This window comes from Globicephala melas, chromosome 11 (assembly GCF_963455315.2).
Source record: "Globicephala melas chromosome 11, mGloMel1.2, whole genome shotgun sequence".
NCBI classification, from domain to species: domain Eukaryota; kingdom Metazoa; phylum Chordata; class Mammalia; order Artiodactyla; family Delphinidae; genus Globicephala; species Globicephala melas.
Window position 1 is genome coordinate 7,603,540 of NC_083324.2, and position 25,951 is coordinate 7,629,490.

The 25,951-nt window shown below is 40.4% G+C and overlaps 1 protein-coding gene across 2 annotated transcripts in view; it reads left to right on the top strand.

Moving 5' to 3' along the window:
- SRGAP3 (SLIT-ROBO Rho GTPase activating protein 3) overlaps nucleotides 1–25,951 on the top strand; it is a 333,106-nt gene that overhangs the window by 39,953 nt on the left and 267,202 nt on the right. For both annotated transcript variants that reach the window (XM_070046600.1, XM_070046601.1), the window contains exon 3: nucleotides 6,804–6,864. The gene's annotated coding sequence lies outside the window, so the exon portion shown is untranslated. The remainder of the gene's footprint in view (nucleotides 1–6,803; nucleotides 6,865–25,951) is intronic.

The window sequence follows — 25,951 nt, forward strand, 5'->3', positions numbered from 1 at the left end:
AGCTGTCCAGTTTTCCCAGCACAACTCATTGAAGAGATTGTCTTTTCTCCATTGTATATACTTTCTTACTTTGTCATAGATTAATTGACTGTAAGTACATGGGTTTATTTCTAGGCTGTCTATTGTGTCCACTGAGCTACGTGTCTGTTTTTGTGCCAGTATCATGCTCTTTTGATTACTGTAGCTTTGTAGTATAGTGTGAAGTCAGGGAGCGTGATTCTTCCAACTCTATTCTTCTTTTTCAAGATTGTTTTGTCTATTCGGGGTGTTTTGTGTTTCCGTACAAATTTAAAAACTATTTGTTCTAGTTCTGTGAAAAATGCCATTGGTGTTTTGATAGGTATTGCATTGAATCTGTAGTTTGCCTTGGGTAGTATGGCCATTCTGACAATATTAATTCTTCCAATCCAAGAACAAGATATATCTTTCCATCTGTTTGTGTTGTCTTCAGTATCTTTCATGGGCAGAAGATCTGAATAGACATTTTAATAAAGAGGAAATGGAGATGGCCAACAGGCACATGAAAAGATGCTTAACATCACTAATCATCAGGGAAATGCAAATCAAAACCACAATGAGATATCAACTCATAGCTGTCAGAATAGCTATCATCAAAAAGAACACCAATAACAAATGTTGGTGAGGATGTGGAGAAAAGGAAACCCTTGTACACTGCTGTTGGGAATGTAAATTGGTACAGCCATTTTGGAAAACAGTATGGAGGTTTCTCAAAAAACTAAAAATAGAACTACCATATGACCCAGCAATTCCCCTTCTGGGTATATATCTGAAAAAACAAAACCACTAATTCAAAAATATACATGCACCCCAGTGTTCATAGCAGCATTATTTACAATAGCCAAGATATGGAAGCAACCTAAGTGTCCATCAACAGATGAATGGATGAAGCAGATGTGATATACACACACACACACGCGTGTGTGCACACACACACAATGGAATATTACTCAGCCATAAAAAAGAATGAAAATTTGACATTTGCAACAACATGGATGAACTTGGAGGGCATTATGCTAAGTGAAATAAGTCATACAGAGAAAGACAAATACTGTATGATATCACTTGTATGTGGAATCTAAAAAATACCACAAACTAGTGAATATAACAAGAAAGAAACAGACTCAGAGATTTAGAGAACAAACTAGTGGTTATCAGTGGGGAGAGGGAAGGGGGGAGGGGCAATACAGGGATAGGGTATTAAGAGATGCAAACTAGTATGTATAAAATAAGCTACAAGGATGCACTGTACGAAACAGGGAGTATAGTCAGTATTTTATAATAACTATAAATGGAGTATAACTTTTAACAATTGTGAATCACTATATTGTACACCTGTATCTTATATGATATTGTACATCAACTATACTTCAATTAAAAAAAAAGAATGAGTCTACACTATTTCCACAAAAAAGAATCTAAGTCAGAGAAGACCCGTTAGGCCATCATTTACCCAAAAGTTTTCAATTTCAACCATCAAGATATTTATTGCTACATATCAAAATAAAATACTGATACTGTTTCTTGATTTATCAATTATAGAAATCACTTACTGACTTGGTGTTATCTGAGATTAAAATGTCTGTCAGTTACTTGCCTTCTATCTTTTCCTGCAAACCCCTATAATCAATATTTATTGATATCATATTATGTTTATGTAATTATTGTCCATTGCAAAGCCAAAAAGTATACTGTGATTACATTTCCTTCCTTGTATACATTTTTGTTTTTACTGGAGTTGATAATATTTGATTGCTTTTTTAAAAAAATAAATTTATTTATTTAATTAATTAATTTGTTTTGGCTGCGTTGCATTTTCACTGCTGGGCGCAGGCTTTCTCTAGTTGTGGTGAGCGGGGGCTACTCTTCGTTGCGGTGCGCAGGCTCCTCATTGCAGTGGCTTCTCTTGTTGCAGCGCATGGGCTCTAGGAGCGTGGGCCTCAGTAGTTGTGGCACACAGGCTCAGTAGTTGTGGCTCACGGGCTCTAGAGCGCAGGCCCAGTAGTTGTGGCTCACGGGCTTAGTTGCTCTGCGGCATGTGGGATCTTCCTGGACCAGGGCTCGAACCCGTGTCTCCTGCATTGGCAGGCGGCTTCTTAACCAGTGTGCCACCAGGGAAGTCCCTGTTTGTTTGTTTTACTTGCATTATTTTCTATGTACCTGTCCTTTTCTTTCTAATTAGAACTTTCATGTCCTATCAATAGTTTTTCATGCTCAAGTGTGTATACCCCTCTATCTGGAACTTTCCTCCTTGAAGCCCTCCTCCTCCAGTACAGACAGGTTTTACTTTATGCCTTTCACCTAAAGTAATGATAAATTAAATAATAACTATTATTCTGGGAGTTCTCTTTTCTTTTATGTTGGAACCCCTGTTTCCTGGGTCCCAGGTCTTTCTTTACTTCCTGGTTTTGGTGACACTTCTCCTTCTGTTGCTTTTTAAGAAATGATACATGGGAGATATATTTTTTTGAGTTCTTGCTTATTTGAAAATGTCTTTTTTTCTACCCTCACTCTGAATTTGCCGTTTGGCCATATAGAATTCAGGTTGCAAATTATTTTCCCTTAAAGACATTGTTCCATTGTCTTCTAGCTTTTAGGGTCATTTTTGAGAAGTCCAATGCCATTTTTAATCCTATTTCTTTGTATGTGACTTATCTTTCTGGACACTTCTAGTTCTTCTCTGTATCCCTAGTATGCTGAAACTTGGCATTCATCCTTCTTCATTCATTAGGCTTTCAGTTGGAGACTTGGGTCCTTCAGTTCCAGGAAATTTTTCTTAAATTATTTCTTTGATAATCTTTTCCTCCTCTGTTTTCTTATTTGGATGTTGAATTCAAATGATTCCCTAAATATTTTATCCTTATACTATCCTTATTATTTTCCATCGTTTTGCCTTTTTATTACTTCCAACCTGTCTATTAACTTTTTAACATTGATGATCACTTTTGATTTCCAAGGGCTCTTTTTATTTTTGATAATATACTGCTTTTAAAAAATTGATGGGACTTCCCTGGTGGCGCAGTGATTAAGAATCCGCCTGCCAATGCAGGGGACACGGGTTTGAGCTCTGGTCTGGGAAGATCCCACATGCCACGGAGTAACTAAGCCCATCCACCAAAACTACTGGGCCTGCTCTCTAGAGCCCGCGAGCCACAACTACTGAAGCCTATGCGCCCAGAGGCCGTGATCCGCAACAAGAGAAGCCATCGCATTGAGTAGCCTGCGCACTGCAATGAAGAGTAGCCCCCGCTCGCCGCAGCTAGAGAAAGCCTGCGCACAGCAACGAAGACCCAACACAGCCAAAAATAAATAAATAAAATTAAAAGAAAAATAAAAAATTGATGGATGTGATATCTTCTCTGAACTCTCTAGGAGTATTAATTGTAATTTTTATTTGAAGCTTTCTTCTGTTTCTGGCATGATCTGTTTCTTGCTGATCCAATTTTTTTTTGCGGGGGTGGTTTGTTTTGCTCTCTGTCTTTCATGATGGGGGCTTTCCTCCAGTGTCTGATAACCCTTAGTTATCACTTCATATTTTAGAGTAAGGCACAAGACCTAATTGGAGGGGGGAGGGATAAATTCGGAGTTTGGGATTAAAATATAAACACTACTATATATAAAATAGATAACCAACAAGGACCTACTTATAGCACAGGGAACTAAAATTAGTATCTTGTAATAACCTATAATGGAAAATTTAAAAAGAACATAAATATACATAAATATATACATATATAAAAATTCTTTTCCATATATATAACTGAATCACCTTGCTGTACACTTGAAACTGACACACTGTAAATCAACTATATTTCAATTAAAAAAGGCAAAAGAAAGACCTAACTGTAAGCCCTATGTGTACATACAGAACTTATCAAGTGGAAGCCTTTACTGTTGGGTTTTTGGTGGGGGTCTTGCTGTTTTGTTAGGGGAACTCCAGATGTTATTATCTATGGTTTTCTTCCTCTGGGGCAGTTCAGTTTCTTAGGAGAAGAATCTTCTCATCTGCTGTCTAGGGGTAACACACGTTGCCTGCATTTGGGGAGCAGAGTCGAGGAAGAGGACTGGGGTTCCCACTGCTCAGGATGCACTCTCGCTGAGTCTCCCTATTTCCAGACCTTACCTCACTCCTGCTGGCTACTGTGCCAGTTGTACTGGAATCTAGGGCCTCCCCAGTTCAGATCCGCCAGGGATCAAGCTTCCATTCTCCTGCCTGGGTAAAGAGTAACTGCTTGGCTTCTGGGGCAGAGGATGTTTTCAGCTCTGATCCTTACTGTGTTCAATCCTTTTTTTCTTTTTTTTTGCGGTATGTGGGCCTCTCACTGTTGTGGCCTCTCCCGTTGCGGAGCACAGGCTCCGGACGTGCAGGCTCAGCAGCCATGGCTCACAGGCCCAGCCACTCCGCGGCATGTGGGATCTTCCTGGACCGGGTCACGAACCCATGTCCCCTGCATTGGCAGGCGGACTCTCAACCACTGCGCCACCAGGGAAGCCCTGGGTTCCATCCTTTTATCATGGGCCAAATTTTTCAGAGGTTTTGTGGGTCAGTCAGTTTGCTTCTCACGTGTAACCCCCTTCCCCACTCCCCCTCCCTTGCTCTGCTATGATGTTACCATTCCTCCGCTTTCCATCTTTTAAAAAGGAACAGAATAAATGCCAATAAGCACATAAAAAGCTGCTGCACACCACCAACCATCAGGGAAATGCAAATCAAAACCACAATGAAATGCCACTTCATACCCATTAGGCTGGCTTATTATTAAAAAAAACCCAAAACAAAAACTAACAGTGTTGGGGTGGATATGGAGAAATTGGAACCCTTGCACATTGTTGGTGTGAATGTGAAATGGTGCAGCTGCTGCGGAAAATAATGTTTCCTCAAAAATGTTAAACATAGAATTACCATTTGATTCAGCAGTTCCACTTCTGGGTATATACACAAAAGTTTTGAAAGCAGGGACTTGAATAAATATTTGCACACCAGTGTTCATGGCAGCAGTATTCACAATAGCCAAAAGGTGGAAACTGCCAGAATGTCCATTGATGGATGAATGGATAAACAAAGGGTAGTAATATCCATACAGTGGAATATTATTCAGCCTCAAAAAGGAATAAGATTGTATCAGTTTTTCCTCAGTAAAGCTGAAAATGAAATATAGTCTGATTTTGTAGGGGATAAAAAAGGAATGAAATTCTGGCACATGCTATAACATGGATAAGCCTTAAAGACATTATGTTAAGTGAAATAAGCCAGTGACAACAGGACAAATATTATCTGATTCCACTTATATTCCTCTACTTAGGGTAGTCAAAGATGTAGAGACAAAAAATAGAATAGGGTTTACCATGGGCTGAGGGAGGGGGGATAGGGAATTATTATTTAATGGCTCCAGGGTTTCAGTTTGGGATGATGAGAAAGTTCTGGAGATGGATGGTGATGATGGTTGCACAATAATGTGAATGTACTAAATGCCACTGAACTGTACACTTAAATATGACTAAAATAGTAAATTTTATGTTGTGTGTATTTTACCACAATTTTAAAAAATCTGAAAAAAAAAGCTGAAAAAAAAGCAGAAATCACTTGCTTACTGTGGTATCATGTCCCATTTTCTTCATCTATGTGAACATACTCCTTTTTAATTCTTTTACCGTCATTTTGGTGGGGTCTCAGGAAAAAGCGACAATATATGTGTGTAGTTAATGCATCATGTATAACTAATTTCCCTCAAGTATTTTTTCAGTGCCTGCTACATGGATGACACTGTGCTTGTGAATATAAATGTGATTGGTTTCCATGTTGAAAAAGAAAAAAAATCGCAGGCACAATACTTCTTCTATACTTGTACACTGTCAAATACAGTCTTGGCTCTGAGGTCACTAAAGCAGGGAGAAAATGGATTTGCTGCAATATTTAATATATTTGCTGTCATCTTGGACCATGGCCCTAAGTTGCCGTAGCAACGGACAGAGCAGGAACTTCATTAGAGGAGGAGCTCCTTGGATTTTAACCATGTTATTCAATCAGGCATGAATGATGGGATAGACCATCACATGGCACACAGAAGATCTTTTATTTTGATAAGCTGTGTAATTAGCTAAATCTAATAAGTCATTGGAACAAGTAAAACAACAACCTAAAACCTTGCTTTTTGCATCTTTTCTGGAGTCATCAGTAGTCAAAAGATTTCCTTGGAATTTCCTTGGTGGAACTCTCCAAAGCAGTGCTAGCAGTACTCTTTGAATATCATCAGCAAAGGGCAGGAAGGGGCACCAACAGATTAATGATGGATAACAGCTTACTGTCACTGGCATGTTGAAAGAAGATGCCTGGCATAAACAAGGTCATCAAAGAAATTATCATAGGCAAGCTTTAGGTCTTTGTCACAGGTGGGTGGGGAGCTATTTTTTGGAGGGAAGAAGCGTGCCTTCCCAAACACACACATGCACACACTCACATCCACACCCACACCCACACCCACATACCCGCTTGAAAAAGCTTCAGTAGCAATTTCAAAGCAACATGCAGTGAGTCCATATTGCTAAGAGAGTTCAAAATAAAATGTGATCAGAATCAGGTGGGGGTGGGGTGGTAGTAATCACCACCAGGGATGGCTTCCAGGAGGACAAGAGCTTTAAGTGGCGTTTTGGAAAAAGGAAGAGTCACATACTCTTGAGGAAGGCAGAGTTGTGTCTGATTCATTAAGACCTTACCATCACTCCAAATCCCCAGTTTGTCTGCTTGTGGTTAAATCAGACTCATTTTCAACATTTCCTCCTAACAGCCTTCCAGGAGGCCCCAGGCAGAGCAATCCAATGGAATCACATCCTGGTGAACTTAAGAAGGCAAGTATTTATTTTCAAGTCTCTTTACCACCTCTGGAAATTAATTGTTTTGTTGACTCACTTTCCTTCCCCAAAGGGTAACTTCTGAGTTTGTCGCCTATTTACAATACTGGTCTATTTTACTGCAAATATTCTTTCATTGTGTTGTTCTCCCCTGGATACAATTGTAGTATATATAGCCAAACATGAAATACATCGTTTCTGGTTTTTTTGTTTCTTCCTTTTTTGGGGAGATGCTAATATTCTAAAGCCCTAAGCAAGGTAGCATGCGGTTTACAAAGAAGGGCCAGATGCAGTCCTTTCATGCTGTTAAGGGACAACAATAGAAGAAATGACAGAAGATAATCAGTGATTAATTACCAGATGAGTGATAGATACCAGGTGGTCCCAACCTGAGCTTCCCAGCCCCACGGGGTAATGAGGGAAGCAGGGAGGGGGTGCCTGTGAGTTATTTTCAGGACTTCAAAAAAGAGTAACCAAAAAAGCTCATATATACCAGAGATTAGATGCACAGGCTATTTAAACCAAAACATCAGGTTTCTTTGTTCTGGGCTAGAATTATAACAAGTCAGTTATAGAATAGAAATACCAGTTACCCCATGCTGATTGGAAGCTCTGATTGGTAGTTACCCTTGTCTTTTTTTTTTTTAAGCTGTGGTTTTGTTTTTTTTTTTGAAGATGTTGGGGGTAGGAATTAATTAATTAATTAATTAATTTTTGCTGTGTTGGGTCTTCGTTTCTGTGCAAGGGCTTTCTCTAGTTGTGGCAAGCGGGGGCCACTCTTCATCGCAGTGCGCGGGCCTCTCACTATCGCGGCCTCTCTTGTTGCGGAGCACAGGCTCCAGACGTGCAGGCTCAGTAGTTGTGGCTCACGGGCCTAGTTGCTCTGCAGCATGTGGGATCCTCCCAGACCAGGGCTCGAACCCGTGTCCCCTGCATTAGCAGGCAGACTCTCAACCACTGCACCACCAGGGAAGCCCTACCCTTGTCTTTGATTAATAAAACATGAGAAAATGAATTATTGCTTGATAAGTATGTTTTGTTTGATAGACAAAAAGTATTTCAAAGCATGGGATTTGTGAAGGGAGGATAATAAAATGGTTTGGGTGAAAAGACTGGGAATGAGGAAGATGAACAGGAAGTGGTTAGGAGCAGTTTAACGTGGATAGAGAGTGCAGAGAAGGAGGGACCCTCGTAAACAAGGTTGTGAAAGATGTGTAGGATTTACCTGTGCAGTGGTTCCCAAAGTGTGGTCTGCACCCACAGCATCAGCACCACCTGGAAACTTGTTAGAAATACAAATTCTTGGGTCTCACCTGCTGAATCAGAAACTGGGAATGATGCCCATCCATCTGTGGTCTAACAGGCCCTTCAGGTGATTCTGATTTACACTACAGTTTGAGAACCAAATCTATACCATCCTTTTCTAAAATTTGAAATACTAATGAAACAGGAGACAATTCTAAGAACTACCTGCTCAGCCTTAAAACAAAATGAATCACTATCAAGAAAGTTATTTCCTTTTCCAATCTCTCATGCCTTTTGATAGCATCACAGAGCAAGAGTCTTGTCCTCATTCGCATCTCTTTTTCAAACAAGGAGAACAGGCTGCATTCAGGTTCAAAGGCCTGGCAGGTGATGGAATCTAACTTGACGCTGATAACTTGGTGTTCCTTCCCTCCCATTTATTTTTACAGTTACCTTCCCTTTTGGCAAGTGATGCTAGTTTTCCTTTTGCAAAAGGAGTATAAAGTATTCCTTCTGAAAACTTTTTTTATGTATAAGTGTGATTCGATTTAAAGAAAAAAGGTAAAAGTACTAGAGGTATGTGGAAATGGAGAACATACTCAAGGCATTATGTGAATGATTGAAATTAAGTCTATTTAAGACAACAATTTGTGTGTGTGTGTTTGGCATTGATGCTTGAATGGATAAATTTATATTTGTCCTTGTTTATTGATGTTTTGGGAGAATAAACCACAGATTGAAGCAAGTACAAGTACAAAGGAAAAAAGTATCCAGATAGCAAAAGGCATTCCAGGCAACAACCTACGACCACTTGTGGGAGCAATACCTAGTACAACAAAATCCTCCACGGCAAAAGGAGCCACTCAGTCCTTTGGGGTCAGTTGTGCCAGGATTTTGTGATACTTCATTTCCTGAAGTATAGGGTTGTTGAGATGTGATGAGAGCCGGAACACAGGCTTTGTAATCTCTTGAGGAAAAGAAGAAAACAGTTCTTGCATAGGTGACAATTAACATCATGTTTCCACCCATACCAGATTCATAGAGATGCTTTTTCATCACTTCATTTTGAGTCAAGAAGTGCCCAAGTTAATTGATTTATGTACAAACATAGATGTGTCCCAGCATGCTATGGGTAGGGTTATTCAGAGGGAAATTATGCTGCATTCCTTTTCTTACAATATTTTAATTACAGGTAAAGTCTGATGAAAAATAATATAAAGGGCATCCTCTAAGATAATGATTGTCTAACTTTTTTGACCTCAGTGCATGAAACACATTTTACAGCTTTTTTGACCTCAACTTTTTTGACCTCAATGCATGAAATACATTTTACAGGTTGGCCCAGTGTGTGTGTGCACACACAGGTACACACATACCCACATGCACACTTTATAACACCTAAATAAAGGTTTAATGAAATAATACTCATCCTTATAGCAAAAGACATTCTCTGCAATATTTTACTCTATCTTATTAAAATGATTTTCCAATCCTTTAGTGGTCTCTTTCCCACCTTCCTTCTCTGAGGATACTGACTCAGTAGGTTTGGGATGGAGCTTGGAAATCTGCAAGTTTTGATAAGTTACCTAGAGGATTCTGATGCAGGTGGAACTTGGACACACTTTGAGAAACACTACTTTCAAGGAAACAATAATAGAATCCTACGGTGTTAGTATATGAAAAACTTTATGAATCTTATAGTCCAGAGTTGGAAGAACCTCCATTACCTACTCAATAAAGTTGAAATATAGAATGACATTCAAGGCCCTTCTTTCGCTAACCCCTGATGAGCTTTTCAAGTATAAACCCAGCTGTGACCTTGCTGCTCTCCCTCACTCCTGTTCCACACAACCAAACTGCATCAGATAAATCATCATTTATGCACCACATGCTTTTATGTAGACTTTCATTTCTTGCAGTATAGTGGAATGGCTTACCCTGACTGATCCTCCCGCTGAAAAGAGCTAAATGTGCTAGATGACATAAAAAGCCATTAAAAAATGTGTTCATGAGCCAGCAAGTTATTAAGGAATCCTCAAAGACCAAAAACTAAATAAGTAAAGTAAGCAGAACCCCAAAGCTGGCTTTTGCCTCAAAGATACTTGCTGAACTGGCTGATTTTTTTAAAATTAATTTTTATTGGAGTATGGTTGCTTTACAATGTTGTGTTAGCCTCCAGTGCACAACAAAATGATTCAGTCGTACACATACAGATATCCCCTCCCTTTTGGACTTCCCTCCCATTTCGCTTACCACAGTGCATTAGGTAGAGTTCCCTGTGCTATACAGTATGTTCCCATCTGAACTGGCTGATTTTTGAGCTTTAGTTTTTCATGGGGAGACAGAAAGTGAAGCCTAGAACCTGCCTAAGGTAGGGGTCTAATAGGACCCCTTCCATAAAGTGAGGACCTCAAATGGCCATACCTCACTGTAAAGGCACTTTAGTGCAAGGGTGATTTAGAAATAAACCTGTCACCTGAAGAATAAAAATAGTTGCTTATCTTGAAGACTGGGCCTGGGTGGAGGGTCAAAAAAAATCTTCCCTGAAAATTTATAATCATAAGTCAATCCTTATAAGGATCTATAGCATGAATTCACACAACCAAAGTGATTCTAGGTTAGTAGTATCCTTGAGGTTCCTAGCAGAACCAAATGCACACCCCGTAGAGGAACCTGTCTTCCCCAGGCCTCAAGGAATTCTTCATGATAAAGTTTTAAGAAATTTCAGCTCATGATCAAAAATGGTAAAAATACATAAGGAAGTGAGGCAACATGAGTACTGAGCCAGCAGAAACAACAGACGGCAGAATCAGACCCATGAAGACTATAGATAGTGGAATTATCACAGAATATAAAAGAAGTATTTTAATATGTTTAAAGAAATAAGAAATAAAATTACAAATAAAGAATCAGACTGTAAAACTGACAAAGTATATTAAAAAAAGAATTTCTAGAAATAAGTGATTATGGATTCAGCAGTTAATTAGGCAACATTGAGGAGAGAATCAGTAACCTGGGGGAGAGTTCTAAAAAATATATTCAGAATGCAGCACAGAGACACAAAGGGATGGAAAATATGAGAGATTAAGTGATCTGGAAGATAGAATTAAATAATTTTATACACGTATAATTGGTGTTCCGGAAGAAGAGGAGAGAAAGAATGTTGCAGAGACAATATTTGAACAGATGTTAGTTGAGAATTTTTCAGTGTTGCTGAAAGACACCTGTTCACACATTCAGGAAGCCCAGTGAATCTCATGTTAGATAAAAAGAAATCCACACCTGCACATAGCATAAATGAAACTGCAGAACACTAAGACAAAGAGAAGATCTTAAAGCAATCAGAGAGAAAGACAGATCATCTTTAAAGAATGGTAGTTATCCTGACAGTTGTCCTCTCAACAGCAATAGTAGAAACCATTGAAATATCTTAAATGTCCTGAGAGAAAAAGAACTGTGAACCTACGATTATATATGTAGCAAAACTATTTTTAAAGGAGGATATGCAGACAAAATCTGTGAGAAGTCATCGCCAGCAGACTCACCAAAGGAAATTCTAAAGAATATAGTTTAGGCAGAAGGAAGGTCTGAGGTGCAAGAAGGAATGAAGAGCAAAGAAAATGATAAATATGTGGACGAATAAAAAAGTCAACTCTATAAGACAAAAACAATGTCTTGTAAGATTAAAAAAACCAAGATAAAACTGAGGTTTATGATAATAATGGTTCAAAATTTGGGGAGAATGTGATTAAAGTTGAAGAGTTATAATCCTTATTTTTGGGGAGGAGAGGAGGATCAAGATACTGATCGATTTGGATTTTGACAAGCATCCATGCTTGTCAGATTACTTGTCAGTTACTAAAAGAATAGGAACAGAACGGCTGCAGTCTCTCCCCTATACAGTCTGCAACTCTAATGCTAGTGAGCTCCTGTGTCTTACTTGGGTCTATACTTCTGGACAGTGGTGAACAAGTGGGGAGCAATGCGAATGGTCTGCCCACGTGGGGAGGAGTATTTCATCAGTGGCATTGTTTGGAATTGCCAGTACACTAACAACAAAGCATACCAACTTTTAGTGGGTTTTATTATTGTTTAAATTCTCCATTCCCCCAACTCCATGGCACTGTTCCCAGATTCTCACTGATAGCTTTTCCCTTCCCAAGCAGTGACCCATGTGAGGTCTGATTTTTCAATTTGCAGATGTCCGGCTTTTTGCTATTTGCTCATTCTTCTTTAGGTCATTACCTTGATCAACAGCATACTTCAGAGCACTGATTCTAGAACATTCACGGAACCCTGAGATTCCTCATGACCCTGTCAGGGGGTCCTCAAGGTAAAAAATATCCTTAGATTAATACTAAGACTATCATTTGCCATTTCACCACGTTGACATTTGCACTAATGGTGCAAAAGCGATGGTGGCTAAAGCCACTGGCACCTTAGCAGAAATCAAGGCAGTGGCACCAATCTTTCCTAGTGTTACTTGTGTTGCATACCAAAGTAGGATGATTGTCTCAGGAAGAGTGCTTGTGCAACTGTTGAGCTGTGAGTTGAACTAGCTGCTTGTTTCACAAAACACCATTTTTTTACTTGAAAGAATGAGTGACAGAAGACTGTAGGGAAGGTTTATGCTTCAAAGGAAAACCCTGCATTGTGTATAGCACATACTTAGCTGGTTAGGATTGTATGGCGCTATTTTGCAACTCTGTAAGTTGTAGTTAACTGATAGCAATGCGAAATAATTCTTTTCTATAGATATGCAAATTACTTGTGTCTGGTGGAGGGATACCCCATCCCCCTCTATGAAAAAGCCAGTTCTGTGCCATGTGCGCATTCATTTCAACATTCTTTTATTCATTATAAATTTGTGCTTCTTTAGCTTCTCCTTTGAACTGGTTCAAACATCTGCTTGATTCTCTCATCATGATTTAAATAAAATCTTTAACATGTGGTCGTTTTTTATCTGTATGAGAGTTACAGTTTAACCTTTTTAAAAAATTATCTTTTAACAAAAAACTATAGTTACTCCAGCTTAGGTATGTGGCAGAAAATTTCTCAAAAATAATTGAAATTAGCCTGTCAAGGAAAACACTGACAGTATTTGTTATCAAAGATCAAATTCAAGCTTTCAAGGAAAAATTAGAATATCTTCCACTATTAACTTGACAGCTTCCTAACACTTAAAGACTTATCTCCTGAGACTGGCAGTGATGTTAATGAATGTGATCTTGTATAGTGAAATGTGACAACATTTGGAAGGTCTGCATAACTCAGTGAGCCAGTATTTTCCAAATGACCAATGCATGATGTTAAAGAATCATGCATAGGTAAAAAAGAAATCCATTCAAAGTGCATGAAAGCTGATAGAATTTAATATAACAGAGTTCCCTGATATGGTTTCAGATTCTACATGCAACTAATCTTTAAGAAACTAACAGTTGCTGAGTTTTGATGTAGTTGATTATCAAAGAAGAAAATTCACAATTATCTGAAGTCTATAAAGTATTCCTTCCTATTCCAACTATATATCTGTGTGAGACTGTATTTTCTTCATATACTTCAATCCAAACAACTCATTACAATAGATTGATTGCAGAAACAGATATGAGAACCTAGCTGCTCTCTATCAAGCCAGACACCAAAGAAATTTGCATGAATGTAAAGCAATGCCACTCTTCTCATTACATTTTTTTTTGTTTTGGAAAATAATTATATTTCATGAAAATATGTAATTAATGTTAAAATGTAATGAGGTTATTATTGTTATTTTTAAATAGACTAATAAATAGTTTTGAAAACCCATATAAACAAAGCCTCTTTGGGAATCTTCAGTAATTTTTAAGTGTGGAAAAGGATCCTGACACCAAAATGTTTGAGAACCACTGCACAAGGAAAGATTGTTAAATGTGAATAGGTTAAGTTGTCAGTTTATGTCAGAAGAAGATGGGGTATGGAAAGAAGTGGTCCTATAGATTAAGATGAAGTTGGATTTCCTCTTGCATTATGCACAAGTCTTCTGGGGGAAAACTGGTCTAGTTCTGGCTTTGCCATTAATAATAATAGTATTAGTTATATTGGGAGCCCCTATTGTATGCTAAATATACTACATGGATCTACATGGATTACTTCATTTATTCCTACAACAACCTTAAAAGGTAGGCCTTATTATTATTATTGTCATTGTAATTATTGTTATTCTTAAGTAAACCCAGGTTCAAAGAAGTTAAGTGACTTGCCCAGAATCTAACAGCCATGATGCAGACCCCGCTCTGTCCTGTTCCACAGCCAGTGGGCTTAACCAGGAGTCCCTGTCATCTCCTGATTCTGAGTGAGCATGGCCAAGTCCTGGGTCTTGGTTTCCTCATCTGTAAAACAAATGAGGTTAGACAGAGCTTCACCCACCTTGGGTCAGGTCCTCAGCTCTGTGCAGAACATGTAGCATATTCTCCTGACTTCAAGAGACTCCCAGTCCAGGTGATCCCTAACGTCTGTTCAAACTGCCTGATTCTGTACTTTTCACAGCCCATATTCTTTTTGCTGTCGCTGTGAGTCCTGGGGTTTGAATGGCTTTGTGGTTGGAAGTGAAGAAGTCCAAGCAGAGGGTGAAGAGGCTGCCAGTTCAACAGTGTGGAGTGGCAAGATATTAATCCAGTAGTTAATTCATCTTGCCACTGAATCCTAGGGGCCTGAAACCAGAAACCTAAGCCTGAAGCTTCCACTGCCGGAGGATTTTATCCCCCCCACCAATTCAGGAATTGCTTTCAGCCAACATTACCTCTGCTTTCTGAGCACAAGCCAGGCTATTGTGCTGGAAATAATCTGCGTTAGTCTTATTGGAGTGGCTTGTGTTGCCATAGTTACTGTTTGGGTTCTGTGCACCTAAAATTTCAAGGATTTATCAGGAAAAAAAGAGTTTGCTGATTTTTCTCTTTGGAACATCAGATTGGAGAAAAAACGGATTTTTTTTTCCTATTAAATGTCTTTTCTGGGTGGGTACTGTCATACCCGGCATTGCAGAGTTACGGTTAACTCTGCAGTAGTGAAAAGCGGGCTTGGCCATGGCCTTGAAAAATGGACTTGTCAGCATCATGCTGAGGACCCACAATCACTGCCTGATGGTGCATGGAAAGGCAGGTTGTCATTGCTGGTTGTGCAGCTCAGGAAATTGCACGAGACAGCTGGTTATTTATGACAGAGAAACACAGAGCTTCTTAGTAGGTTTCCCAGTTGCCGCCACTCTATAAACAGTCACTTTCCACCCAGCACTGAGGCTGGGTCAGAAGTTTTCATGGAGGTGGGAAGGGGAGCGGGGCATGAAATGGTGTGGGCAAAGAGAGCCAACCTGCTGCTCCACACACGTGAGCAACTGGAAGTGCGCTACATGGAGACTCTGCTTTTGTAGTAGTGATGTCTGTTTGTGCTGCCTGTTTGCTTGTCTAGTTTGCAGACTGCGTCAGCCCACAGTTGAGTCCAGAAATAGTCCCCTTTGCCTGGTCGCCATGAGCCAGACTGGTCTTTATGTGGCTGTCTCCTAGGAGCCCAAAGCTATGCCACATGGCTGGAAGCTGTGTTTACAAGCTTTTCATCTGCCTTCCTTAACTTGTGGTTGCTATGGTTTCCTTCGCCTGCTGGGCCTGGCCTTTTTAGGGGGACAGGCTGTCCACTCAACTGAAAGCCAGGGGCACAGCTCTGCCAGCATTGGCCTTTTGGCCACAATCCCAACCACATCTCATCACCTGCCCATTCTGAGCCCTAAACCTCACCCCTGGTGGGGCTGACCTTGACTTTTGCCCCAGCACCAGTCCAGTGTGGGTTCCACCACCTTACTGCCTATCCTGGGACTTTCCATTGGCCTCATCAGGGCACTGATTTTGTTCTCATCAGACTGATTTCTCAGTAGCTTGGATGTTACTTCGTAGAGCCCTGTCTTCCTCTACAATCATCGCAATCTCCTACTTATATGCACGGCTCATTTAAACCTCATGACAGCTCCATGAGGTGGCCGTTGCATCCCCTGTAACAGACATCTGTTGCTGCTGGCCCAGCATCCATTCCCCCCTTTCCAGGCAATAGCATTTTGTCTTTTGGGGAACCGCTCCCTTTTCCCCATTCTCAACTCTAGTGGGGCTCATCCCACCACTCTTATTCCAGGGCCTGGCCAATCAGAATATTCTTATCTCCTAGCTTCAATGGTTGGTCCAGGGATTCATCACGTGATCCAAGCCAGGTCAGTGAGAATTAATTACAGAACTTGCACAAGAAAGAAGTTTTTTTGCTCTTGTTTAGGGTGTTAGATGTAATCTTGATGTGCTGGTATGGGGGGCCTACAACTTAGGAAGAATGAAACAATGCAGAGAATAGAATTAAGAGGTTAAGAGAGAACCTGTGACTTGGTGACATTGTGTGCCTCAGCTGTAAACCAAATACTTGAGTCAGAAAAAACTCCCTTTTTATGCAAATGCCTGTTTGAGTTGGGTTTTCTGTCACTTCCAAGTGACAGAGTCTGATATATCCCTATTCAAGAGGACATCGAGGCTCAGAGAAGTGAAATAACCTGTCCAGGATACCCAGCTACTGCAGTGTGACCCCATTTCTCTTGACTCCAAACACTGTCTCTTCCACTATCCCATACTGACTTTGAATAGTAGTCTTACATTTGTGATACATTTCACAACATGCAGAGTACTTTCACATGACTTATACCACACACCAATTTACTGCTCCCAGCACAGGGCTAATTATTTTTATTGTTATAAACACAGTACTATCATCCCCATTTTCTAGATGAGGGTATTGAAGACTGGTTGCGTGTGCACTTAGTGAGTGACTAAGTGGGGCTGCTTACTTTAACTCTGGTTTAATATTCATTCCACCTGTCTCCATCACTCCCTGAATTGCCCCAGCTGCTGGCCTCTTGTCTCCTTTTCCCCAAGGAGCCTTGACCACTCTTTGGAGGTAGTTGCCTTTGGAGGAGGTCTGACACGATGGCAGGGGCATGGGGTCTGGGAGTCAAACAGATCCACGTTTAGATCTTGCTTCTACCACTTACTGACTCTGTAACCATGGGCAAGTTACTCACTTTATTCTGAACTCTAGTTTCCTCTTTTGTAAAACCTATGAGTCAGGGAGAATACTACTTACTTTACAAGATTTTTGTGAGGATTAAATGAAGCCAATGCATGTGAGCAGTAATAATAATAATATCAACAATGAACGTGAATTGAGCATTTACTATATTATTTAATATTATTATCTCTATATTCCAAATGAGAAAACCGAGGTACAGAAAGGTCAAGTGACTTGCCCAAGGTCACATATCTTATGAGTGGCAGAGCAGCATTCAACCCAAACATGCTGGTTAAGAACTCTTAATCACAGCACTCAGCAGAGTAAGTGTTTAAATAACAGAATTACTCTGTATCCTACTCCTATTTCTCTGAAAAGTTCAGTATCCGGTTTCAGGAAAGAACCGAAGCAGTGGATCTAGGGTGGAAGAGGGCCATGTCTGGTAGACAGATCAGAGTAGCCTGGAGGCTATACCAGGGAGGTAATAATGGTCAGAGCACCTACAGGGATCAGAGATGAGGAAGACAGGTGGGGCCTGGATGCCAATAAAGGAGGGCCCAGCAAGACACGTGGGCTTAGGAACTAGAGACCCACAGAGCCAGAGAAAGCACACTAGGAGACACCGTAGTGACCCAGAAGGCTCTTTATTTCAGGCTGAGAGCTTTGCTGTGGTTTCTGTTAAGCCAGGAACCCACTGAAGAGTAGTTGACCGGGGCCCTGCAGGAGAAGGGGTTAGGATTAGGTGGAACTGCAGCTTCTGGCAGGCATCTGTATCTTGACATTGACTGAGGCTTGATAGTGATAATCTCAACTCATTCACTCAATATATCTTTGTAACCCAATGGAAAAAAGTCTTATTTTCCTAGCAGTAGATTCTTTCCTCGCTTAGGACTGCCCGTCCTTCCTCATTTCAGGAAACGTATGTAGGTGGGTGAACACTTTGATCAGCTGCTTGGGGTGGGGGTGAAGATGAGTTCCTAAGCATTAAGCTTGAAGAACAATATGTAGATGGTTCTGCTCCATTAACTAACCACCAGGCTCATATTTGGTTGAGTGGGTTGGTACTCTAAGGCTGAGAACCGAATAGATTTGGGACAATAGAGCATAGTTTTTAGAGGCTGAGAAAAAGGAAGAGGAAGAGAAGGAGCAAAAATGAACTAACTGCAGGGGAGAAGACTTTGAGGGAAAAGAAGAAAAATATTTAAAGGAACTTTTATGAAATCTCGTCACACTATGTGCAGTGTAAACTTTCCTTTCTGTCTCCCCAACAATTCTTTGGTAAAATAGACATTGCTTATTAATGTGTTGCGGAGTTTAATTTCTTTTGAGAATACATTGAAATGCTGAGTCCCCATTCAAGGTGGGCATATGATGAACAAAACTTGCCCACTGGGATCTTGCCACATCTGGGACACATATTTTTGGAGCACCTACTATGTGCCAGGTATAGTGCCAGGCACTGAGGTTAAAAAAACTAGACATGGTCTTGGCTCCTAAGAAGTGTACAGTCTTTCGGAAGAGCATGTATGGAAACAGATTCAGTGGAAGACTTTAATCTGGGAGGCTGAACATCAGAGTTGTTCTAAAAGGATATTGAATATGGTCTTTCACTTACAGACAGACATATGGACCAATGGAATAAAGAGCCCAGAGACAAACCCTCATATATATGGTCAAATGATTTTCAGCTAGGGTTTGAATACCATTCAATGGGGAAAGGACAGTCTTTTCAACAAAGAGTTTTGGGAAAACTGGATATTGACTTGCAAATGAATGAAATTGGACCCTTATTTTATACCATATGAAAAAAAAAACACCTCAAAATGGATTCGAGACCTAAATATAAGAGCTAAAACTATAAAACTCTTAGAAGAAAACATAGGGGAAAAGTTTCATGACATTGAATTTGGCAGTGATTTCTTGGATATGACATCAAAAGCATAGGCAACAACAGAAAAATAGATAAATTGGACTACATCAAAATTTAAAACTTATGTGCAACAAAGGCCACAGAGTGAAAAGGCAATGAACAGAATGCGAAAAAATATTTGCAAATCATCTATCTGATAAAGGGTTAATATCCAGAATACATAAAGAACTTCTACAACTCAACAACAGCATTAAAAACAACCTCATTAAAAAATTGACATAGCCTAGGGATAAGACAGGAATAAAGACGCAGACGTAGAGAAAGGACTTGAGGATACGGGGAGGCGGAAGGGTAAGCTGGGATGAAGTGAGAGAGTGACATGGACATGCATACACTACCAAATGTAAAATAGATAGCTAGTGGGAAGCAGCCACATAGCACAGGGAGATCAGCTCAGTGCTTTGTGACCACCTAGAGGGGTGGGATAGGGAGGGTGGGAGGGAGACGCAAGAGGGAGGGGATATGGGGATATGTGTACATACAGCTGATTCACTTTGTTATACAGGAGAAACTAACACACCATTGTAAAGCAATTATACTCCAATAAAGATATTAAAAAAAAATGGACATAGGACATTTCTCCAAAGAAGAAAAATAAATGGCCAGTAAGCTCATGAACAGATGCTGAACATCACAAATCACTAGAGAAATGCAAATTAAAACCATGATAAGGTATCTCTTCATACCCATTAAGACGGCTACTATCAAAACAGAAAATAACAAGTGTTAGTGGGAATGGGGAGAAATTGGAACCCTTGTACACTGTTAATGGAAATGTAGAATGGTACAGCCACTGTGGAAAACAGTATGGCAGTTCCTTAAAAGAGTAAAGATAGAATTACCATATGATCCAGCAATTTTACTTCTGGATATATACACACAAGAACTGAAAGCAGGGATTTGAACAAATATTTATACAACAATGTTCATAGCAGCATTAATCACAATAGCCAAAATGTGGAAACAACTCAAATGTCCATCAATGGATGAATGAATAAACAAAATGTGGTCTATACAAACAATGAAATATTATTTAGGCTTAAAAAAGGAATGAAATTCTGACACATGCTACTACATGGATGAACCTTGAGGACATTATGCTAAGTGAAACCTTCTAGTCACAAAAGGGCAAATAGTGTATGATTCCACTTATATGAGAGACCTAGAACAGTCAAAATCAGAGGCAGAAAGTAGAATGAAGGTTTCCAGGAGCTGGGGAGTGGGTACAGGATTTCAGTTTGGGGTGATGAAAATGTTCCTGAGATAGATGGTGGTGGTAGCACAGCAATGTGAATATACTTAATGTCACTGAACTGTACACTTAAAAATGGTTAAGGTGATAAACCTTATGTGTATTTTACTGCAGTCAAAAAAGTTTTCTTAAGTTAAAAAAAAAAAGTTATCACTCACTCAAAAATCACACCACTGTAAAGACTGACAACATTTTGTACTGTGAAGAGATGATGTGATTTGGTGGACTGTGAATGACTGGTGATGGCTGCCCAGAGGTAGATTGTCATAGACAATGGCCATGGCATTGCAATGGACTTGTGGCTACAGAAATTGTGACTGTTTTTGAACATTCATCTGCTGTGGCAGGTAAAAATGACTTTAGTTTGATCATTGTCAAGCTAAACAAATTTTGGCATTAAGTTATCGAAACTCCAGAACTACTGTAATGTCAGAATGGAGCAGGTCTAAGACCTTCCATGCAAATGATCTTCTGCTGTGATTGCAATATGAGAAGCATCATGAAAGAGATAGGTGTATAGTACCTATTTGTTCACGCAGTCTTTTTTTTTTTTTAAGATTTATTTATTATTTATTTATTTAATTTAGTTTTGGCTGTGTCGGGTCTTAGTTGCGGCACGTGGGATCTTTGTTGAGGCATGCGGGATCTTTCGTTGGTGCTCAGGGTCTTTGTTGCGGTGCACAAGCGTCTCTCTAGTTGTGGTGCGCCGGCTCCAGGGCTCGTGGGCTCTGTAGTTTGCAGCACGCAGGCTCTCTAGTTGAGGCATGCAAGCTCAGTAGTTGTGGCATGTGGGCTTAGTTTCCCATGGCATGTGGGATCTTTAATCCCCTGACCAGAGATTGAACCCGAGTCCCCTGCATTGTAAGGCGGATTCTTTACCACTGGACCACCAGGGAAGTCCCTGTTCACTCAGCCTTGAGATATTTCCTGTGGACTTCATATGTTCCAGGAGACAGGACAGAGGTGTACATTCCTAATTTTTCTCTCCCTCCTCTGCCATTCTGTGCTTTCTTCTTTTGGCATCGTGCTTTGGCTGTAGGGTTCATTTTGCCTTGTTAGCCAGGCTGATGTGATGGAAATTCAGCCTACAAAATGGTACCTTTTGTTCAATGGGGAAAGCAATTGTCCCAAGCTTTCGGAAGTTTATCTGTAGGTTTACGGAACTGCTCTCAGCAACAACACCTCTGAGGGAGTGAGGGCAGCAGAATCAATCCCTGGGAATCTCTGAAGCTGGAATGATCCTTCAGAGTTGTCCAAAGTGTGGCGGGACCACCTATGCCACAGTCATTGATGCAAGTGTCTGAGGAGGGGGCATAATGTGGAGTGAGTGGTGTCCTTGGCTGAGGTCGAGGCCTGAGGGGAGTTGTAACTGGGAGCCCTCAACAGCCAGCACTCCTGGGCACTTGGGGAGTGAGTGCCTCGGTCCTGATGGGGATCTGGTGGCACAGCAGACTCACAGGCACTGTATGGATACTCTGCTTTGGTCCTCAGGAATTCCTGGTGGAAGATTTAGGCCATTTCCTGGAAAGGTAGCACACAGTACCAGCAGCATGAACAAAACAAGAGTTGAGTTCTTGTTAACTTTTTAAAAATCTCTTGCTCAAACAATATTAAAAAAGCAAAAATAGAAATAAAATTTTAAACCCCTGCCTTCCTTCTGAATTACTTGTTTTCACTTGCTGTGCTATTATCTGGTCAGATTAGCCTTATGCACATACCAGTTTTATATAGTTAAGATTATAGGTATTATGTATATGTGTATATATGATGTATTATATGTGTATAAACAACACTATATTTTCCTTACTATAGTTTTTTTTTTAGTGTTTTTTAAATGAGTTAAATTTCATACAGAGAAATGTACAGATCTTATTATACAATTAGACTAGTTTTGATAAATGTATACACCTGAGTAACTACCACCCCAGTCAAGGAAACATTTCCATCACTCTGAAAAGTTCCTGGTGACCTCACCTGGTCAGTTTCCACCCCCATAGGCAACTCCTGTTCTGATTTATTAAAAAAAATTTTTTTCCAGTTCTATTGAGATATAATTGACATATAGCACTGTATAACTTTAAGGTATATAGCATAGTGACTTGACTTACATATGTTGTGAAATGATTGCTGCAAGTTTAGTTATCCATAATCTCATACAGATACAAAAAAAAGAAAAAAAAATTTTCCCTTGTGATGAGAACTCTTAGGATTTACTCTCTTAACTTTCAGATATACTCTGCAGCCGCGTTAACTATAGTCATCAATGTTGTACCTTACATCCCCAGTACTTATTTATCTTATAAGTGGAAGTTTGTACCTTTTGACCACCTTCCTCCAATCCCCCCATCTCACCCCCTGTATCTCTGGTAACCACAAATCTGATCTCTTTTTCCTGAGTTTGGTTTTGTTATTGTTGTTTTTAGATTCCACAAGATTTCTTTCTTTTTTATGGTCTATTAATATTTCAGTTTATGTAAATACCACAACTTCTTTATCCATTCTTTTTTGTTTTTTAATTTGTTTTTGGCTGTTGAGTCTTTGCTGCTGCATGCAGGCTTTCTGTAGTTGTGGCGAGTGGGGGCTACTTTTTGTTGTTGCGGTGTGTGGGCTTCTCATTGCGATGGCTTTTCTTGTTGCGGAGCATGTGTTCTAGGGGCACAGGCTTCAGTAGTTGCAGCATGTAGGCTCAGTAGTCGTGGTGTGCGGGCTCTAGGGTACAGGCTCAGTAGTCGTGGCTCACGGCCTTAGTTGCTCTGAGGCATGTGGGATCTTCCCAGACCAGGGTTGGAACCTGTGTCCCCTGCATTGGCAGGTGGATTCTTAACCACTGTGCCACCAGGGAAGTCCCTTATCCATTCTTTATCTATTCAGCACTCAGGTTGTTTCCAGATCTTGGCTACTGTAAATAATGCTGCTAGGAAAAGTGGGGGCATGGGAGCAGATATCTTTTTGACATAGTGTTTTTGTTTCCATCAGATACATTCCTAGAAGTGGAATTACTGTATCATATGCTAGTTCTATTTTTAATTTTTTTAAAATTTAGTTTATTTATCTTTGGCTGCGCTGGGTCTTCGTTGTTGCATGTGGGCTTTCTCAAGTTGCTACGAGCAGGGGCTACTCTTCATTGTGGTGTGCGGGCTTCTTGTTGCGGAAGCTTCTCTTGTTGCGGAGCACGGGCTCTAGGCATGCGGGCTTCAGTAGTTGTGGCTTGCAGGCTCTAGACCACAGTTTCAGTAGTTGTGGCACACGGCCTTAGCTGCTCCGCGTCATGTGGGATCTTCCCGGACCAGGGCTGGAACCTGTGTCCCCAGCATTGGCAGGCAGTTTCTTAACCACTGCACCACCAGGGAAGCCCTATTTTTAATTTTTTGAGGAACCTGCATACTGTTTTCCATAGTGGCTGCACCAATTTACATTCCCACCAACAGTGCACAAGGGTTTCCTTTCCTCTACATCCTGGCCAGAAATTTGTTACCTCTTATCTTTTTTTTTTTTTTTAGTACGCACGCCTCTCACTGTTGTGGCCTCTCCCGTTACGGAGTGCAGGCTCAGTGGCCATGGCTCACAGGCCTAGCTGCTCCGCCGCATGTGGGATCTTCCCGGACCGGGGCACGAACCCGTGTCCCCTGCATTGGCAGGCGGACTCTCAACCACTGCGCCACCAAGGAAACCCATCTTATCTTTTTTATAATAGTCATTCTAACAGGCATGAGGTGGTATCTCAGTGTGGTTTTGATTTGCGTTTCTGTAATGATTAAAGATGTTGAGAGCGTTTTTCATATACCTGTTGGCCATTTGTATATCTTCTCTGGAGAAATGTCTATTCAGGTCCTTTTCCCAGTTTTAATTGGATTATTTGGTTTTTTGCTATTGAGTTTTGTTAGTTCTTCATATATTTTGGATATTAACACCTTATCAGAGAGGTGATTTGCAAATATTTTCATCCATTCTGTTGGTTGCCTTTTCATTTTTTTTAAAAAATAAGTTTATTTATTTTATTTATTTATTTTTGGCTGCATTGGGTCTTCGTTGCTGTGCATGGGCTTTCTCTAGTTGTGGCGAGCAGGGGCTGCTCTTCGTTGCGGTGCATGGGCTTCTCATTGCAGTGGCTTCTCTTGTTGCGGAGCAGGGGCTCTAGGCACACAGACTTCATTAGTTGTGGCACATGGGCTCAGTAGTTGTGGCACATGGGCTCTAGAGCGCAGGCTCAGTAGTTGTGGCACACGGACTTAGTTGCTCCGCGGCATGTGGGATCTTCTCAGACCAGGGCTCAAACCTGTGTCCCCTGGATTGGCAGGCGGATTCTTAACCACTGCACCACCAGGGAAGCCCTGCCTTTTCATTTTGTTGATGGTTTCCTTTGTTGTGCAGAAGCATTTTTTAGTCCTCTTATTTATTTTTTACTTTGTTGATTGTGCTTTAGGTGTCATAGCCTGAAAATCATTGCCAAGACTCTGATTTTTATCATCATGGGTTAGTTTTGTCTGCTTTTGAATTTTACATAAAAGGAAGCCTAGAGGATTGACTCTTTTGATACAAACATATTTTAAAAATCGACTTTTCCCTGTTCTTTATACTAATGTATTTTTCTGGATGTGAAAAGTATATCTTTTTATTATCAACATTTGAAAATATAGAATAATATTATGCAGCATTAAAAATTATTGTCCTTAGATCCACTCTCCATAGGTAACCGCTGAATCTTGGCATATTTCCTTACAGCAGTGGTTTTCAAAGTCTAGTCTCCAGGCTAACAACATCAGAGAACTTGTTAGAAATGCAAAATTTCTAGCCTCATCCCAGGCCTTCTGAGTCAGAAACTTTGCAGGTAGCGCCCAGCAGTGTGTTTAAGGAAGTCCTCCAGGTGTCTCTGATACATGAGTATTTGAGAACCATTTCCTTATAATGTTTTTCTCTTTCTTTCCTTTCTTTCTTAGATGAGATCATGCTGTGCTAACATTTTTACGTTCTACCTTTTCATGTAACAATTTATCGGAAACATTACTATGTCATGACAGTTAATGAGTTAACTTATCCAGACTAAGAAAAATTTGTATGGTATGTAAGTATAGTAATGAAGCTAAATGTGGCCTGTTTTGGCTTTTGCCTTCTCTTGGGATATCTACTTCCCAACTCGACCGCATTTGTGGACAGCTTCCTTTACTGGCTCTCATCACCATTTAGCATGATGGTGCTGGAAATGTGTTTGGGTGGAATGATTCCAGTTGAACTTGGGAAGATTTACAGACAGACCTCGTCTGGTGTAGGTCTGGTGCGTAACAATTTCATCCAGGCAAATGATGCAGAGGACTGACACTTGTCGTTCCCAAATAAGAGTTGGTCTTCTGAAGTCTAGGTGGGCAGACACAGACTTGCCAATGACAGAGGACACATCTTGAAGGAAAGGTAGCTATGTGGCTCTGTTGGGGACACTGTCTGGGTCCTTGGTTATAGTTGAACAATAACCCTCCCTCTTGCCTCATGAGCCAGCCCTACTAAGGAGCACTATGTCCAGTGGGAGACTCCAGACTGGCAGGCCTTATCCTCAGTTGTCCTGAGTATATCCCTCCATATAAAGGCTTTATAGTCAT